The following is a 13015-nucleotide window of genomic DNA, read 5'->3' on the forward strand; positions in this document are numbered from 1 at the left end:
AACATACATACATACATACATACATACATACATAAAAAATACACACACGTGCACGCAAACACAAAACACACAAATACACGCAAATACGTGGAATTTTGTTTCAGTACACAACATTTATAAAAGAGGAGAGTTTAGCTGGTGGAGGGGTCGGGGTGGGGGTGGGTGGGAGTCTATTTTTCATTTATTAGTATTTTAATGTTTTATTTTATTATTATTGTTATTATTATTATTTGCAGTTTTGTTAGCAACTACAATGCAGGTGAAAGTTTCTATTTAACAATCCTAACGTATAATGTCATTCTTTTTTCTTTTTTTTCTTTTTTTTTCTTTTTTTGTGGGGTTTTGTTAGTAACTAAAAGGCAGGATAAAGTTCCTATTTAACAATCGTAACGTATAAAATATCGCGTCATTTCTAACCACAGTTGCTTCGATATAAATTATAAACGTTAATTATAAAATAATAATATTTTAAAATATATTCACACATGAAATAGAAACATCTACAAGTTACAGTCATACTATTCCCGATTTTAAAAATAGTGCACAGTCAATCTTAGACACGTCTATCTGTCCGTGTTGGACTTTCCCAGTTCCTCGAGAATAGATATACTGACTTGAATACGTGACTGGGCTGATGCATTGTTCTTGACTTAACAATATAGAACACTTATAATATTACACTTTACATGTATTGATATGAATACGTGACTGGGCTGGTGCATTGTTCTTGACTTAACAATATAGAACACTTATAATATTACACTTTACATGTATTGATATGGATACGTGACTGGGCTGATGCATTGTTCTTGACTTAACAATATAGAACACTTATAATATTACACTTTACATGTATTGATATGAATACGTGACTGGGCTGATGCATTGTTCTTGACTTAACAATATAGAACACTTATAATATTACACTTTACATGTATTGATATGAATACGTGACTGGGCTGATGCATTGTTCTTTAACAATATACGTTAATATTACACTTTACATGTATTGATATGAATACGTGACTGGGCTGGTGCATGTTCTTGACTAATAATATACAATATTACACTTTACATGTATTGATATGAATACGTGACTGGGCTGGTGCAATGTTCTTGACTTAACAATATAGAAAACGTATAATATTACACTTTACATGTATTGATATGAATACGTGACTGGGCTGATGCATTGTTCTTGACTTAACAATATAGAAAACGTATAATATTACACTTTACATGTATTGATATGAATACGTGACTGGGCTGGTTCTGACTTAACAAATGCAATGTTCTTGACTTAACAACATATAGAAAACTGTATAAACAATATAGAAACACGTACACACTTTACATGTATTGATATGAATACGTGACTGGGCTGATGCAATGTTCTTGACTTAACAATATAGAAAACGTATAATATTACACTTTACATGTATTGATATGAATACGTGACTGGGCTGGTGCAATGTTCTTGACTTAACAATATAGAAAACGTATAATATTACACTTTACATGTATTGATATGAATACGTGACTGGGCTGGTGCAATGTTCTTGACTTAACAATATAGAAAACGTATAATATTACACTTTACATGTATTGATATGAATACGTGACTGGGCTGGTGCAATGTTCTTGACTTAACAATATAGAAAACGTATAATATTACACTTTACATGTATTGATATGAATACGTGACTGGGCTGATGCATTGTTCTTGACTTAACAATATAGAAAACGTATAATATTACACATGTATTGATATGAATACGTGACTGGGCTGGTGCAATGTTATTGACTTAACAATATAGAAAACGTATAATATTACACTTTACATGTATTGATATGAATACGTGACTGGGCTGGTGCAATGTTCTTTGAACATAGATTACACGTTATGGTTTTCGTACAGTAAAAGTAAACACATTTCTAGTTTGATATATAGCTGTCCTTTATAATGTCATCTTGCTAAGGTGTTTGTGTGTGTGTGTTGGGGATCGTGTCTCAGTCGGCAGATTTATGAAAGAAATGTGTTATATTGAATGTTGTGACATTTATTACATATTAAATAGGATTTATAAAAGACCCGCTACATAGTAGTCCATACCGATCCCACCTCTAATGTGAAAAGAGGGTATTGAGACCCATAAGACTCACCCCGTCCCCTGCCCCCCACAACCCCCTCCACCAACCAGATCCGCAACTGCTTTATATGGTGCAGTTGAATCATTGGGGTTTTTATCGGGAATTTCCAGTTACATGACAAGGAAAACAAAAGTAGCTCGAGGTGTGATTATTATTATACTTGTATACAGGTGACTAAGCAGAAAAACAAACAAGAAACGGTGTCTGTTGTCAAGTGGTTAAGCTGTCGAGCATTTTCACCGGGTATTTGAATTCAAGTAGCATGGGCTGACATGAGGACACATGCACAACAGCGGCCCGACGTGTGATTATAAATACACAAATTACGCAATAGACGGTCAATCAGGACTGACGTGTTAAATATAAATTGTCCGTCTGTCTGTATTCTAACCTGTTAGTGGGACAATTCATATTAAAATGACCCTACAACGGATTGTTCTCTAAAGCCAAACTGCAAGCGTGTGTATTGAATAGAACCCTTCGTAACCAGAAAAGCCTACTTTGACCGGAATTATATAAAAACTCATATATTTAAGGTTATTTTATATTGCCTTACAACAAAAATATGGCTTATGCCCTTCCCCTCGCCCCACAAGAGACTGTGCCCCCCCCCCCCCCACCCCCACACACACCCCACCCCACCCCCATCTCCCACTCCAGATATAATCTCACCGACCAATGGTTGTGGGTAACTCCGCGATACGAATGAATGAATGTTTAACGACACCCCAGCACGAAAAATACATCGGCTATTGGGTGTCACACTATGGTAAAAGCAAAACATTAAATGTTGAATCACATCAATATAAAACTTCAAGATTTAAATAAAAACACAGTGTAAAGGACTGTGCAAAAATACAAATATCACAGACAGATACTGACTTTAACTCAAAATTTCACTTTTGTGCTGTATTGGCCATTCTCAAAGAGAATGTTACACCCCTGCACCACGGTGAGGTTACAGCACAGCACGCGCAGGGGCTCCGCGATAGAGGGCTCGCCATATAAGTACACAGCTATACAGGTACAGATATGATTTCGCGGAATTTCTAACACTGGCCCAGATATGAATCTCGTGTTAGGACACAACAATACGGGTAGATAAACGTTCCCCAGAATTCAATGTTTTCAATAGCTACTTTCAGAGGGTATGCACAAGGGGGTTAGCATCAGCCAGCTGATCAAACAATGACATTGTTGCACTCAGGTTGCCAGGAAGGTTTTTCATATTAATAATTTTAAAGAGAGAGAGAGAGAGAGAGAGAGAGAGAGAGAGAGAGAGAGAGAGAGAGAGAGAGAGAGAGAGGAGAGAGAGAGAGAGAGAGAGAGAAAAGAGATAGAGAGAGAGAGAGAGAGAGAGAGAGAGAGAGAGAGAGAGAGAGAGAACGAAAGAGAGAAAACGGGAGATAGAGATAAAGAACGGCATAAAAAAAATGAAGAGATAGACACAGACAAAGATACACGCGCGCACACACAGATACGAGATAACACACACACACACAAACACAAATACTCGGAGAGAGAGAGAGAGAGAGAGAGAGAGAGAGAGAGAGAGAGAGAGAGAGAGAGAGAGAGAGAGAGAGAGAGAGAGAGAGATGAAAGAGAGAGAACGGGAGTGAGAAAACGGAAGATAGAGATAAAGAACGGCATAAAAAAATGAAGAGATAGACACAGACAAAGATACACGCGCACACACACACACAAATACTCGGAGTGAGAGAGAGAGAGAGAGAGAGAGAGAGAGAGAGAGGGGGGGGAGACTGTACACCCCCACTCGAGGACGAAAGTGCATTAGTTTTTTTCTTGTTGTTTACTACTATAATTATATAAATAGATAACACAATATTCCCCTCCCCCCACAAGAGACTGTGCCCACCCACCCCACATTTCCCACACCAGATTTAATCTCACCGACCAAGGGTGAGGATAACTCCGCGATAGAGAGGGATCTCCATATTAGTATACAGCTATACAGGTACAGATATAGATTTCGCGGAATTTCTAACACTGACCCAGATATTAATCTCGTGTTAGGACACAGCGATACGGGTAGATAGAGGTTTCCAAGTGTTTCAGTGTTTTCCTCCTGACGCTTAAGGTTATGTTGGAGCAAACCAATTCTCATTGCCGATAATGTTAACATTTTCTAATAAATCTGATAAAAACAATTGGCATTTCAATAGCTACTTTCATAGGATATGTACAAGGGGGTTAGAATCAGTCAACTGATCAAACAATGAATTGTTGCACTCAGGTTTCCATGAAGGTATTTAATATTAATAATTTTAAAGAGAGAGAGAGAGAGAGAGAGAGAGAGAGAGAGAGAGAGAGAGAGAGAGAGAGAGAGAGAGAGAGAGAGAGACGGACGTGAAATCTAAAAAGCACATTAAAAAAACCCATGAACAACACCACTACGAATATCATAAACTACGCACCTGGTTAGTATTGACAAGTTGTTACAATGCTTGGCCCTATAAATAACTGCTGGTCCTGCCAGGAGTCGGACCCAAGGGAGATATGCCTGGACCGATCGCCTATCATGCGAGCTCTTTACCCCTGTGTTACGTCCGGCCCATAATATACTCTTCAAAAGAAGAAACGCAAAACCACATTGTCGTAACATTTGGAGAATTGATTTAATTATTGAATGGGGAGTCCGATAATTACCAAATGTTGCAGGATTGTTCACAATTCACTCTAGTCCGTTGTGAGTAAGTGATAGGACACACCACCAAGGTCAAGGTCATCTGGAGTCAATACCGGGTGTGGCCTCCGCGTGTGTTGACAACTGCCTGGCACCGCCTGCCCATTGAAGCAACCAGAGTACGGATGACGTCCCGGGGGATGGTGGTCCACTCGGCCTGCAAGGCTGCTGCCAGCTCGGGCAGGGTCTGGGGCTGTGGTTGTCGCTGTCGGAGGCGTCGGTCCAACTCGTCCCATAGATTCTCAATTGGGTTCAAATCCGTGGGAATGTGTTTGGGACATGCAATGACCTTATATTCACAAAGCATGAACCGGTAGGAAACATAAAATCGGAGTTATAACCAATTTGTACCCTTTTGCGTTTCTTTTTTTGAAGAGTAATATAATGACTACCATTATTTATTCAATTGTAAAAACGACGAGAATCGATGCTAGATCGATCGCACACCAGGCAAGGTCTGTATCTCTACGTCCCGCTCCTAGTGTTGTGATGTGTAAGTCACATGGTAACAGTCTCACTATGACGTTCACTTCTAAGATGAAGTGGGTGACAGGCCCGTAGCAACCGTGGGGTTGGGGGACTGTACACCCCCACTCGAGGACGAAAATGTGGCTTTTTTACTACTCTATATGAATACACCAAAAACATATTGATTATACTCCCCCCCCCCCCCCCCCCATAAGAGACTGTGCCCACCCACCCCACATCTCCCACTTCGGATATCACTCTTACGGACCAAGTGGTGGGGGTAACTGCGTGATAGAGGTATTTCCATATTAGTACACAGCTACTACACAGGTACAGATTTAGATTTCGCGGAATTTCTAACACTGACCCAGATATCAATCTCGTGTTAGGACCCAGCGATACGGGTAGATAGAGGGTTTCCAAGTGTTTCAGTGTTTTCCTCCTGACGTTTAAGGTTATGTTGGACCAAACCATGTCTCATTGCCGATAATGTTAACATTTTCTAATAAATCTGATAAAAAAACAAATGGCATATAGATTATTCTTCTCTTTGTGTGTGTATATGTCTGTGTGCGAATGTCAGTGTTTCTATCTGTGCGTATGTGTGTGCGTAGACATGTTGGTGGTGTGTATGTGTGCGTGTCAGTGTTTCTTTTTATGTGTGTGCGGTGGTGGTGGTGTGTGTGTATCTCTTCTCTCTCTCTCTCTCTCTCTCTCTCTCTCTCTCTCTCTCTCTCTCTCTCTCTCTCTCTCTCTCTCTCTCTCATGATCACTCTGTAGATTCGGTATTGAGCTCAGGTGTGTGTTGTCATACGTTTTACAACACATCCGCATATACACACAAATAGACACAATATATTTAAGATCAGTCTTTGGCTTTTGTAAAACAAAGGCGAGTGAAAAATCGTACACCTCAAAACGCTTAGGTGGGTGTACAATCTCACTCATCAAAATGCTAAGGCGAGTGAAAACCAAGTATTATTAATTTATGAAGTAATTGGTAAATGAACCAGTAGACCAAAAATATTTTCTTCTAATTTTATATTGTTTGGTTCATTAGCGTAGTATGACTTATTTTCCCTTTCAGGAATGGGATTATTAAAATGTTTCAGAGTAGTTCTATAGAAATATAATTATAACATGTTTACACTGATGCAGACAATCTGATTTTTTAATTACCATATGTACTATACAGATAATTTGATGCACACAATTATATAGATACCTTTTCAGTGTTAGATGGTTTAACGAACGTGCAGCTAAACATATATACATGTGTAAGAATCAACTTGTCTTGAATTTCATTATTATGTACAACGGACATGATTAAGATAGTTGGGATGGGAAAAACCCACTGGTTTCGAGGAGATGGTTCATGAACTACGACCCATGCACTACTGACTCATATTATTAAAACGTTTTGTTTTTTTAATAACTCGTGAAACGTAGGCCTACAATTATTTCAATTGATAGTGTTGGTTGTGACGTTGACATTCATGTGGCATTTTTAATTCAACAATTACGCAACCAGTCCCTCTCCCTCAACATTTTGTAACACGTCATTTGACCTACCGCTACACGTTACAAACGGCTCTGACATCTGTCAAGTTGTCGTTACGTCATTGATCTAGAACAGCCCCAGTGTTGTTGATAAAAAAAAAAAATACAAACTCTGACAAAATCTGTCATTACAAAGGATTTTATTCCAAACGTGGGATGCCATAATAAAGGTAATTAAAAAAAAACCCTAACTTTAAACACCATCATCAATGCGTAATAAGTTGTCAGGTAGACCAGCGTGTACGTGCAGAATTCCAAGAGTAAAAACAATCTGACCCCGATAGCTCTGATTGGTCAATATGCCACAGAGTACTGCGCATCAAATCATGTTCCAGTCACATGGTCTGTAACTTTCTAACAAACAAAACAAACATTAAATAGCCGGTGTAAACGGAATGCAAGTCCGTAGGAACAGTGGTCTGCCCGGACTTAATCTCCTAGGAATGCAGGTCCTCGGTCTAATATACCTAGGAATGCAAGTCCTAGGACTTGTGTTCCTTAGGAATACTGGTCTGACTGCCAGGATATCAAGTCCGGGCCGGACTTGCATTCCTGGACAATCAAAATTTAAGTCCGGTCGTACACATAAAAATTAAATTATAAATGTAAACAAAACGAAAAACAGTTTCCTTTTTGGTTTATTTAATTAACTTAGGATACTAGCGCCTCTCTTTATTTAAATATTTTCTATTTATTCCAATATTTTCCATTTAAATAATTTGCAAGTGTTTGTACACATTTTGTTGACCTTATTACATGAGCAGAACCAAGGTCTTTATTCATTGCGTATTGTTCCAACTAATAAATGTTTAAACATTTGAAAGTAACTCAGAAACATTTACCATAATTCGAAGCATATTAGTACTCGCAAATAAGTATAACTTGCCCATATGATATACCAACACAATTATCTGTTAGACATTATGTACTGGTATTTGATAATAATAATAATAATAATAATAATATTAATAATAATTTAACTATAAAAATGTGATATTTGCGTTATATACATTATCTTGTTATTATATAATTTTAAGTTTGTGCCTTTCTATCAATAATGTTGCAGGCGCGTGTACATAGGGTGTGGGGTGGGGTGGCGTGTTCTAAACACCCCTCTTCAAAGCAAATTTCATGACCTGTCCCCTGCATAGCTTACTGAACATGTGCCTGCTTTGTCAAATTTGCTTATTTTCAAAAATTAATTTGGTCTAACATATGACATATCAGACTCTAGCCTCTATGATATCTTAGTCCCAACAAACCATACCATCGATAAACAAATATGTTAAATGGTTTTCATTAATGTTTATCAATTAATAGAAATATCAATGACTAAGAGTGGGTTTTAGCAGCTCAATGGGCTACTACGCCGACTAAAACAAAACACTAATCCCTGAACAAGTATCATACTGTCAATAATATGCACACACAATTTACAAAGATCCTTTTAAACAGACTAACTACTCATGACACTTTTACACCTGACCGTTTTAGTCGCAATAGTCATTCAGACTCCCTTTTTGTGAGAAGGGGTGGGGGACGCATGCTGATCATTATTGCCGGAATGAAACGAAAATGTCAGAATCTGGAATACAACGTATATTTATATTCGCATTACTACCAAGATGCTAAACAGGATTCCAAACAAATCAGTCTGCATTTTTACATGGATTACAACTAGTATTGTGAGTAAAATTATGGAAATGCATGGTGAAGATTTTAGGCCAGCTCATTTTGCCCGAACGTGTCCATTGTCGCCGCCCCCCCCCCCCCCCCCCCCCCCCGACTCACACCTCCACCCAGTCTCGAACGCTTATGATGTTCCTAACGGCCAGGTATAATAATGCAGAGACCCTTTCTCCAACTCATATCTTATGCTTTTTATGGTCGAAACTGCCATAAGGCAGTCAGTGATAATTAATTTCAAATGTTTTGATGCTATTTTTAATTCTTCATCAATAAAAGTCAAATTTTCATGCTTATTATTCCTGTTATTTTATATTGTAGTAACTGGTCATTATAGTACTAGTTATAAGTACTAACTACTAGAACTAAGTACAGTTTTTAAAGTTTTATTTCAGGGATTTTCAGGAATCATATATATGTAATAAGCAAACTATCGGAAATAAATTCCAGAGGACTAGGAATACTAGGATTGAAAGTCCTGTGGACTAGGAGTACCAGGAATAAAAGTATCACGGACTTAAATTCCTAGGAATACAGGTCCCACAGACTAGGATTCCGAGGAATGGAAGTCCGATCGGACAAAGATTAAGAAAATCACAATTAATTACCGTCAAAATATAAACTTACAAAACATATTATTAAAAATTATGTTGGTGCATATAGAAATTGTCTTTTGTTGTTCACCAAATGTTAGTTTTTTTGGAGTTACCAGTTTTCACTTATATACTTTTAAAACAATTTTGGGCTACATATTGGGGGGGGGGGGGGGGGGCGGGGAGTATATGTATTCGTGTTGAACACATGGACATATAGCCTACTTTATATCTGTTGTTGCTTTATATACTTTTGAAAAAAGCAAGATATTCGTCCTACTTCAATATTGTAACAAAAATGTAAGACGATTACAAACATTCACTCACATGTCTGATCCACAAGTCTATGACGTAAAAAAAAATAAGTTAATACTCAAACGTAAAAATATTTTTGACATGGAGATTTGAACCCACAATAATCTTAAGAGAATCGTACACTTATCCATCACACTACGATGGAAGGCTACCGAAACGTCACTTTTTTGGTCGTGTCTTTCTGGCAGCTCGTGCAAATTGCAGAGTATAATAAACGGACATCTAATTTGTCGGACTAGTATTTCTGTCACTGCTGTAGACGGAATTTAAGTCCGGTAGGAATACAAGTCCGAGGATAAAAACAACTTAAAAACAAACCAGGAATGAAAGTCCGGGTAGGACTATAGTTCCTAAGCTATGGAGGTCCGATAGGACTACTGTTCCTACTGACCTGCGTTCCTTTTACACCGGCAATGATCATTGATTACTGTTACTATAGTGTGTACATATATAAATAACATATGCACATTCATTAACCTCTGGCTGAAATACAAATATTTAAATGGAGTTTTATTTGATTTTTTAAAACATAAAAAAGAAAAATAATAGACGTAAACAAATACCTAGGCTTATTCCTACATACCTATTATTATTTATTTTCCTTGCGGTTATTTAACATTAAATATTGTAAAACAAAATACAGCTTCTTCCGTTTTAAGGAGTCAACTTTGGGACATGTTCACCGGCCTCGGTGGCGTCGTGGTTATTAAGCCATCTGACATAAGGCTGCTAGGTACAGGGTTCGCATCCCGGTACCGGCTCCCACCCAGAGCGAGTTTTAACGACTCAAGGTGTAAGTGTAAGGCCACTACACCTTCTTCTCTCTCACTAACCCACTGTCCTGGACTGACAGCCCAGATAGCTGAGGTGTGTGCCTAGCACAGCGTGCGTGAACCTTAATTAGATATAAGCACGAAAATAAGTTGAAATGAAATTTTTAAAATGTACCATGTTCGTAAATCTAATGATTTAAACAAGAACGTCGAGCGAATAACATGACAAGTGTCATTACCAACCTGCGTGTAACGGATCCTGACCTGGGGCATTTCACCAGTTTTCATAAATACACGAAAACCTCACCATATGCAAACAAATGTGTGTGTGTATCACGGGCCATATTTTACTAAAACAATGTTTAGAAGTTAAAACATTTAAAAATAATGTGATATTAAAAACTAGCTAATATAACATGACGGTAACAATGAATTCTCCAAGATTTACTGGCCGTAAATTTATTTTGTTGAGTATTATTGCCTGATATTTTTTACTATACGTTATATATTTGAGGTTAGGCTCAGCTATGTCAATAGCCTAAAACACGAAAATCTTAGGATATATATATATATATTATTACAGTACATGCATCTTCAAAAATTCTAAATGGAACCTACCATGCGAAAGGTATCTATATGTCAATACATTTTAAAGCAGAAATCATAAAGTCGTCAATATATTATTGAGAGGTAAACCGTATATGTATGTATGTATGTATTGATGTATGAATATCTATATATTGTATGTATGTCGAGGTTGACTGTTACAGACTTGTCACGATACCTTTTGAGCTATTGAGGCATGCATAAAAAGGATGCTCTTTAACTCAACTATATGCATGGGGCCTACAAGCTACGCGGTCGATCCCACTTACGTATGTATTGTATAGATGTATGTATTGATGTATGAATATCTATATATTGTACGTATGTCGATGTTGACTGTTACATACATAGATATTAACGCAATGGCACAGGGGATAATTAAATCCTTTCGGCCCTCACAAATTGTCCCATGCCGTTGCTGGGACTCGAACCGATGGCACCGAATCGCCCACAAATTGCGAGACTAACCACGATCCGCTCTGAGCTATCGATGCATCCATAAAAAGGATGCTCTTTAACTCAACCACATGCATGGGGCCTACAATCTACGCGGTCGATCCCGCTTACGTACACGAAACAGTGGGCAGACCTGGCACTGGCTAGTATGTATTGATGTATGAATATCTATATATTGTATGTATGTCGATGTTGACTGTTACATACATAGATATTAACGCAAATTGTCCCATGCCGTTGCTGAGACTCGAACCTGTGACACCGAATCGCCCGCAACTTTGCAGACTTGCCACGATACCTGTTTAGCTATTGAGGCATCCATAAAAAGGATGCTCTTTAACTCAACTATATGCATGGGGCCTACGAGTTACGCGGTCGATCCCACTTACGTATGTATTATATACATTAAGTTTGTAAGCTACGGTTTATTTATTGTAGAACGATTCGTATACATTTCACCTGCAAACTCATTTAATCATACACGGAAAAATATAGTCCACATTATGCAACGACATAACTATGTAACAACTTACCAATAAATATAAAGTTGAAAATATTAATTTGTTTACATATTTCTAAAACAATGATACAGCGTGAAATGGCAAACAAATTTTTCAAAAACCATGAGATATGACGTCAATCGTCGTAAAACATGATTTATGACGTCACGCGTATGTAGATATCGTCTAGCCCTCGGGTCAGGCAGATTTATCTAGCCCTAGGGTCAGACAGATTCTTCTAGCACCGTGCAAAAGCTGGATAACCCTGTCCAGTGGGCAAGAAGTATATATATGTATGTATATGTGTGTGTGTGTGTGTGTGTGTGTGTGTGTGTGTGTGTGTGTGTGTGTGTGTGTGTGTGTGTCGAAACACAAACACACACAGAGAGACAGAGAGAGAGAGAGAGAGAGAGAGAGAGAGAGAGAGAGAGAGAGAGAGAGAGCGAGCTTCAGACCCGTTGTGACCGAGTTAGTCAAGGAGGCGGAGGGCCTCAACATATTTTCCACGTTGTATGTGAAAAATCTCATCTTAATAATGTCATGGTTTTGCAAGGAAATATGATAGAGGATGTTGTGAAAGGATATATAATAGAGGGAGTTGTGAAAGGAAATACGATACAAGAAGTTTTGCAAGGAAATATGATACAGGAAGTTGTGAAAGAAAATATGATAGAGGAAGTTGTGAAAGGAAATATGATAGAGGAGGTTGTGAAAGGAAATATGATAGAGGAGTTTGTGAAAAGAAATATGATAGAGGAGGCTGTGAAAGGAAATATAATAGAGGAAGTTGTGAAAGGAAATATGATAGAGAAGGCTGTGAAAGGAAATATGATAGAGGAAGTTGTGAACGAAAATATGATAGAGGAAGTTGTGAAAGGAAATATAATACAGGAAGTTGTGAAAGGAAATATGATAAAGGAAGTTGTGCAAGGAAATATGATAGAGGAAGTTGTGAAAGGAAATATGATAGAAGAAGTTGTGAAAGGAAATATGATAGAGGAAGTTGTGAAAGGAAATAAGATAGAAGAAGTTGTGAAAGGAAATAAGATAGAAGTTGTGAAAGGAACTCATGATAGAGGAAGTTGTGAAAGGAAATAAGATAGGAGCAGTTGTGAAAGGACATCATGATAGAAGAAGTTGTGAAAGGAAATATGATAGATGAAGTTGTGAAAGGAACTCATGATAGAGGAAGTTGTGAAACGA

This window comes from Gigantopelta aegis, chromosome 1, assembly GCF_016097555.1.
Source record: "Gigantopelta aegis isolate Gae_Host chromosome 1, Gae_host_genome, whole genome shotgun sequence".
NCBI classification, from domain to species: domain Eukaryota; kingdom Metazoa; phylum Mollusca; class Gastropoda; order Neomphalida; family Peltospiridae; genus Gigantopelta; species Gigantopelta aegis.